This window comes from Lutjanus erythropterus, unplaced genomic scaffold (genome assembly GCF_056507025.1).
Source record: "Lutjanus erythropterus isolate fLutEry1 unplaced genomic scaffold, fLutEry1.hap2 Scaffold_213, whole genome shotgun sequence".
Classification (NCBI taxonomy): Eukaryota; Metazoa; Chordata; class Actinopteri; order Lutjaniformes; family Lutjanidae; genus Lutjanus; species Lutjanus erythropterus.
In genome coordinates this window covers 27,501-35,000 of record NW_028146690.1, presented here as the reverse complement: position 1 = coordinate 35,000, position 7,500 = coordinate 27,501, and the positions used below count along the sequence as shown (strand labels likewise).

Sequence of the window (7,500 nt, the reverse complement as noted above, 5' to 3'; positions counted from 1 at the left end):
CCGACCCCCTGGTCCCTTTTCTTTTCTCTCCCTCTTTCGGTCGGTGGGTGGGTGGCCCTGGTAGTGCGGCGGGGGAGGGTTAGGGTAAAGTGAGGTGAGGAGAGGCGAGGCGGTTTCGCTTTCGTCAGTCTTGCGGCGGTCCGACGATTTCACCTCTAGCGGGACACGATACCAACGCCCCCGGCCGTCCCTCTCAATCACGGCCCCAGTTCTTGGGGGGTGGAAAACGCACAAAATAGAAACGGAGTCCCGTTCCGTTATTCCTAGCCGCGGTATTTCGGGCGAGCGGGCCTGCTTCGAACACTCTCAATTTCTTTCAAAGTAAACGCTTCGGACACGCCCTGGGGGGCCACCCAGCTAAGAGCCCCACCGAGGGGGGGGGGAAACCCGCACGGGTTTTTGGATCTGATAGACGCACGCTTCCCCGGAGGTCGGCGCTCGTTTGCGTGCGTTAGCTCTAGAATTGCCACGGTTATCCGAGTGACGGTAGAGCGATGGAAGGAACCGTAACCGATTAAACGAGCCGTTTTGGCAGTTTCACCGTACCGATTTCAATGAGCCATTCGCGGTCTCACCGTACCGGCCGCGTGTACTCGGACTCGCGCGGCTTAACATCTTTTGAGACGAGCGTACGCTTTAACTGGCAGGATCAAACGGGTAGCCCTCGGGCACCGGCCCGGCGGCGCGGGGACTCCCGCCCGCCGGCGTGCGCTGGGGGTTTTCGGGGTTCGGAGATCGGTCCCCCACCTGGCCCGGTTCCGGGGCAGGAGGGTGGGGGGAAGAAGGCGGAAAAACCGGCGGTCTTCCCCGAGCGGAGGGTTTCGAGAAACGCGGTGCTTCTCCGCGGCCGGCGGGCCCGGGAGTTTCCGACTCGGGCGGAACCCCGGAGACCCCCGCGGCGGGCCGCGTGGCAAGGCCGCTGGGACGGACGGGGCGTCTCGGTCTCGCTGCCGATGGGTTTCCGGGCCCGGCCCGGGATCCGACAAAGGGACGCCGGGCGTGGAGGGGGGGCTGTGGGCCGTCGGAGGCGAACCCGCAAGGGCCGGAGGAGCCGTCCGTCCGCCCGGACGAACGAACGAACGAACGCCGGCGGGCGGGGGCCCTCCGATGGCGGGTCACGTTTGCCGATCGGTCGGTGGGTCTGGACGGGGGCGTGGGGAAAGAAAAGAAGCTCCGGGAGAAGAAGCGGCCGAGCGGGGACGCCCCCGCCCGCCGTCCCGCATCTCCGTAACCCGGAAGCCCGGCGGGGACCCGTAACCGCTTCGTGAGCCCGTTCCCTGGAAACGGACGGGCCGTTTCCTACCGTGTTCTGCCGCCCGACGCGCCTACGGGGGCCGGCGCGGCCACCCTTCCCTCCGTTCGTGACGTGAGAAAAGTGGTTCTTCAAAACGGACGGGGAGTTTCCTACGGCGTTCCGGCGCTGACCTTCCCGAGGGGTGGGGGGGCGCGGGGAAGGGCCGCGGGCCCGGTTTTACGGCCTGGCCCTCTGACCCGCACGGACGGACGGGGCGTTTCCTACCGTGTTCACAGGGCCCCCCGGAGGTCCGGCCTGGCCCTCTGACCGGGGCCTAGGGGCCTCCCTTACCAGGGACCCAGCCTGGCCCTGTGAACCCCAGGCCCTGGGGGGATGCCTTACCAGGGATCCAGCCTGACCCTCTGACCCCCAGGCCCTGGGGGGGGGGGGGGGATGCCTTACCAGGGATCCAGCCTGGCCCTGTGACCCCCCAGGCCCTGGGGGGATGCCTTACCAGGCATCCAGCCTGACCCTCTGACCCCCAGGCCCTGGGGGGGGATGCCTTACCAGGCATCCAGCCTGACCCTCTGACCCCCAGGCCCTGGGGGGGGGGGGATGCCTTACCAGGGATCCAGCCTGGCCCTGTGACCCCCAGGCCCTGGGTGGGGATGCCTTACCAGGGATCCAGCCTGGCCCTGTGACCCCCAGGCCCTGGGTGGGGATGCCTTACCAGGGATCCAGCCTGGCCCTCTGACCCCCCAGGCCCTGGGGGGGATGCCTTACCAGGGATCCAGCCTGGCCCTCTGACCCCCCCAGGCCCTGGGGGGGATGCCTTACCAGGGATCCAGCCTGGCCCTGTGACCCCCAGGCCCTGGGTGGGGATGCCTTACCAGGGATCCAGCCTGACCCTCTGACCCCCAGGCCCTGGGGGGGGGGATGCCTTACCAGTGGGCCAGCCTGGCCCTGTGACCCCCCCCAGGCCCTGGGGGGATGCCTTACCAGGCATCCAGCCTGACCCTCTGACCCCCAGGCCCTGGGGGGGGGGGGATGCCTTACCAGGCATCCAGCCTGACCCTCTGACCCCCAGGCCCTGGGGGGGGGGGGGGGATGCCTTACCAGGGATCCAGCCTGGCCCTGTGACCCCCAGGCCCTGGGTGGGGATGCCTTACCAGGGATCCAGCCTGGCCCTCTGACCCCCCCAGGCCCTGGGGGGGATGCCTTACCAGGGATCCAGCCTGGCCCTGTGACCCCCAGGCCCTGGGTGGGGATGCCTTACCAGGGATCCAGCCTGGCCCTCTGACCCCCCCAGGCCCTGGGTGGGGATGCCTTACCAGGGATCCAGCCTGGCCCTCTGACCCCCCCAGGCCCTGGGTGGGGATGCCTTACCAGGGATCCAGCCTGGCCCTCTGACCCCCCCAGGCCCTGGGGGGGATGCCTTACCAGGGATCCAGCCTGACCCTCTGACCCCCAGGCCCTGGGTGGGGATGCCTTACCAGGGATCCAGCCTGGCCCTCTGACCCCCCAGGCCCTGGGGGCTCCCTTACCAGGGATCCAGCCTGGCCCTCTGACCCCCAGGCCCTGGGGGGCTCCCTTCCCCGGACTCTCCGCCCCACCCCTGGGCTCGGGCTCTCTTCTCCGGACCCGCTGCCACCACCCACCCCACAACCCACTTCACCCCCAGACCCGGCCTCTCTTCTCCGGACCCGCTGCACCCCCCCAGGCCCTGGGGGGGATGCCTTACCAGGGATCCAGCCTGGCCCTGTGACCCCCAGGCCCTGGGTGGGGATGCCTTACCAGGGATCCAGCCTGACCCTCTGACCCCCAGGCCCTGGGGGGGGGGATGCCTTACCAGTGGGCCAGCCTGGCCCTGTGACCCCCCCCAGGCCCTGGGGGGATGCCTTACCAGGCATCCAGCCTGACCCTCTGACCCCCAGGCCCTGGGGGGGGGGGGATGCCTTACCAGGCATCCAGCCTGACCCTCTGACCCCCAGGCCCTGGGGGGGGGGGGGGGATGCCTTACCAGGGATCCAGCCTGGCCCTGTGACCCCCAGGCCCTGGGTGGGGATGCCTTACCAGGGATCCAGCCTGGCCCTCTGACCCCCCCAGGCCCTGGGGGGGATGCCTTACCAGGGATCCAGCCTGGCCCTGTGACCCCCAGGCCCTGGGTGGGGATGCCTTACCAGGGATCCAGCCTGGCCCTCTGACCCCCCCAGGCCCTGGGTGGGGATGCCTTACCAGGGATCCAGCCTGGCCCTCTGACCCCCCCAGGCCCTGGGTGGGGATGCCTTACCAGGGATCCAGCCTGGCCCTCTGACCCCCCCAGGCCCTGGGGGGGATGCCTTACCAGGGATCCAGCCTGACCCTCTGACCCCCAGGCCCTGGGTGGGGATGCCTTACCAGGGATCCAGCCTGGCCCTCTGACCCCCCAGGCCCTGGGGGCTCCCTTACCAGGGATCCAGCCTGGCCCTCTGACCCCCAGGCCCTGGGGGGCTCCCTTCCCCGGACTCTCCGCCCCACCCCTGGGCTCGGGCTCTCTTCTCCGGACCCGCTGCCACCACCCACCCCACAACCCACTTCACCCCCAGACCCGGCCTCTCTTCTCCGGACCCGCTGCACCCCCCCAGGCCCTGGGGGGGATGCCTTACCAGGGATCCAGCCTGGCCCTGTGACCCCCAGGCCCTGGGTGGGGATGCCTTACCAGGGATCCAGCCTGACCCTCTGACCCCCAGGCCCTGGGGGGGGGGATGCCTTACCAGTGGGCCAGCCTGGCCCTGTGACCCCCCCCAGGCCCTGGGGGGATGCCTTACCAGGCATCCAGCCTGACCCTCTGACCCCCAGGCCCTGGGGGGGGGGGGATGCCTTACCAGGCATCCAGCCTGACCCTCTGACCCCCAGGCCCTGGGGGGGGGGGGGGGATGCCTTACCAGGGATCCAGCCTGGCCCTGTGACCCCCAGGCCCTGGGTGGGGATGCCTTACCAGGGATCCAGCCTGGCCCTCTGACCCCCCCAGGCCCTGGGGGGGATGCCTTACCAGGGATCCAGCCTGGCCCTGTGACCCCCAGGCCCTGGGTGGGGATGCCTTACCAGGGATCCAGCCTGGCCCTCTGACCCCCCCAGGCCCTGGGTGGGGATGCCTTACCAGGGATCCAGCCTGGCCCTCTGACCCCCCCAGGCCCTGGGTGGGGATGCCTTACCAGGGATCCAGCCTGGCCCTCTGACCCCCCCAGGCCCTGGGGGGGATGCCTTACCAGGGATCCAGCCTGACCCTCTGACCCCCAGGCCCTGGGTGGGGATGCCTTACCAGGGATCCAGCCTGGCCCTCTGACCCCCCAGGCCCTGGGGGCTCCCTTACCAGGGATCCAGCCTGGCCCTCTGACCCCCAGGCCCTGGGGGGCTCCCTTCCCCGGACTCTCCGCCCCACCCCTGGGCTCGGGCTCTCTTCTCCGGACCCGCTGCCACCACCCACCCCACAACCCACTTCACCCCCAGACCCGGCCTCTCTTCTCCGGACCCGCTGCACCCCCCCAGGCCCTGGGGGGGATGCCTTACCAGGGATCCAGCCTGGCCCTGTGACCCCCAGGCCCTGGGTGGGGATGCCTTACCAGGGATCCAGCCTGACCCTCTGACCCCCAGGCCCTGGGGGGGGGGATGCCTTACCAGTGGGCCAGCCTGGCCCTGTGACCCCCCCCAGGCCCTGGGGGGATGCCTTACCAGGCATCCAGCCTGACCCTCTGACCCCCAGGCCCTGGGGGGGGGGGGATGCCTTACCAGGCATCCAGCCTGACCCTCTGACCCCCAGGCCCTGGGGGGGGGGGGGGGATGCCTTACCAGGGATCCAGCCTGGCCCTGTGACCCCCAGGCCCTGGGTGGGGATGCCTTACCAGGGATCCAGCCTGGCCCTCTGACCCCCCCAGGCCCTGGGGGGGATGCCTTACCAGGGATCCAGCCTGGCCCTGTGACCCCCAGGCCCTGGGTGGGGATGCCTTACCAGGGATCCAGCCTGGCCCTCTGACCCCCCCAGGCCCTGGGTGGGGATGCCTTACCAGGGATCCAGCCTGGCCCTCTGACCCCCCCAGGCCCTGGGTGGGGATGCCTTACCAGGGATCCAGCCTGGCCCTCTGACCCCCCCAGGCCCTGGGGGGGATGCCTTACCAGGGATCCAGCCTGACCCTCTGACCCCCAGGCCCTGGGTGGGGATGCCTTACCAGGGATCCAGCCTGGCCCTCTGACCCCCCAGGCCCTGGGGGCTCCCTTACCAGGGATCCAGCCTGGCCCTCTGACCCCCAGGCCCTGGGGGGCTCCCTTCCCCGGACTCTCCGCCCCACCCCTGGGCTCGGGCTCTCTTCTCCGGACCCGCTGCCACCACCCACCCCACAACCCACTTCACCCCCAGACCCGGCCTCTCTTCTCCGGACCCGCTGCACCCCCCCAGGCCCTGGGGGGGATGCCTTACCAGGGATCCAGCCTGGCCCTGTGACCCCCAGGCCCTGGGTGGGGATGCCTTACCAGGGATCCAGCCTGACCCTCTGACCCCCAGGCCCTGGGGGGGGGGATGCCTTACCAGTGGGCCAGCCTGGCCCTGTGACCCCCCCCAGGCCCTGGGGGGATGCCTTACCAGGCATCCAGCCTGACCCTCTGACCCCCAGGCCCTGGGGGGGGGGGGATGCCTTACCAGGCATCCAGCCTGACCCTCTGACCCCCAGGCCCTGGGGGGGGGGGGGGGATGCCTTACCAGGGATCCAGCCTGGCCCTGTGACCCCCAGGCCCTGGGTGGGGATGCCTTACCAGGGATCCAGCCTGGCCCTCTGACCCCCCCAGGCCCTGGGGGGGATGCCTTACCAGGGATCCAGCCTGGCCCTGTGACCCCCAGGCCCTGGGTGGGGATGCCTTACCAGGGATCCAGCCTGGCCCTCTGACCCCCCCAGGCCCTGGGTGGGGATGCCTTACCAGGGATCCAGCCTGGCCCTCTGACCCCCCCAGGCCCTGGGTGGGGATGCCTTACCAGGGATCCAGCCTGGCCCTCTGACCCCCCCAGGCCCTGGGGGGGATGCCTTACCAGGGATCCAGCCTGACCCTCTGACCCCCAGGCCCTGGGTGGGGATGCCTTACCAGGGATCCAGCCTGGCCCTCTGACCCCCCAGGCCCTGGGGGCTCCCTTACCAGGGATCCAGCCTGGCCCTCTGACCCCCAGGCCCTGGGGGGCTCCCTTCCCCGGACTCTCCGCCCCACCCCTGGGCTCGGGCTCTCTTCTCCGGACCCGCTGCCACCACCCACCCCACAACCCACTTCACCCCCAGACCCGGCCTCTCTTCTCCGGACCCGCTGCACCCCCCCAGGCCCTGGGGGGGATGCCTTACCAGGGATCCAGCCTGGCCCTGTGACCCCCAGGCCCTGGGTGGGGATGCCTTACCAGGGATCCAGCCTGACCCTCTGACCCCCAGGCCCTGGGGGGGGGGATGCCTTACCAGTGGGCCAGCCTGGCCCTGTGACCCCCCCCAGGCCCTGGGGGGATGCCTTACCAGGCATCCAGCCTGACCCTCTGACCCCCAGGCCCTGGGGGGGGGGGGATGCCTTACCAGGCATCCAGCCTGACCCTCTGACCCCCAGGCCCTGGGGGGGGGGGGGGGATGCCTTACCAGGGATCCAGCCTGGCCCTGTGACCCCCAGGCCCTGGGTGGGGATGCCTTACCAGGGATCCAGCCTGGCCCTCTGACCCCCCCAGGCCCTGGGGGGGATGCCTTACCAGGGATCCAGCCTGGCCCTGTGACCCCCAGGCCCTGGGTGGGGATGCCTTACCAGGGATCCAGCCTGGCCCTCTGACCCCCCCAGGCCCTGGGTGGGGATGCCTTACCAGGGATCCAGCCTGGCCCTCTGACCCCCCCAGGCCCTGGGTGGGGATGCCTTACCAGGGATCCAGCCTGGCCCTCTGACCCCCCCAGGCCCTGGGGGGGATGCCTTACCAGGGATCCAGCCTGACCCTCTGACCCCCAGGCCCTGGGTGGGGATGCCTTACCAGGGATCCAGCCTGGCCCTCTGACCCCCCAGGCCCTGGGGGCTCCCTTACCAGGGATCCAGCCTGGCCCTCTGACCCCCAGGCCCTGGGGGGCTCCCTTCCCCGGACTCTCCGCCCCACCCCTGGGCTCGGGCTCTCTTCTCCGGACCCGCTGCCACCACCCACCCCACAACCCACTTCACCCCCAGACCCGGCCTCTCTTCTCCGGACCCGCTGCACCCCCCCAGGCCCTGGGGGGGATGCCTTACCAGGG

The 7,500-nt window shown here is 70.7% G+C and overlaps 1 pseudogene; it reads right to left on the bottom strand.

The window, feature by feature from the left end:
* LOC146303918 (18S ribosomal RNA) overlaps positions 1–660 on the bottom strand; it is a 2,725-nt pseudogene extending 2,065 nt beyond the window's left edge.
* Positions 661–7,500: the final 6,840 nt, after the last annotated feature.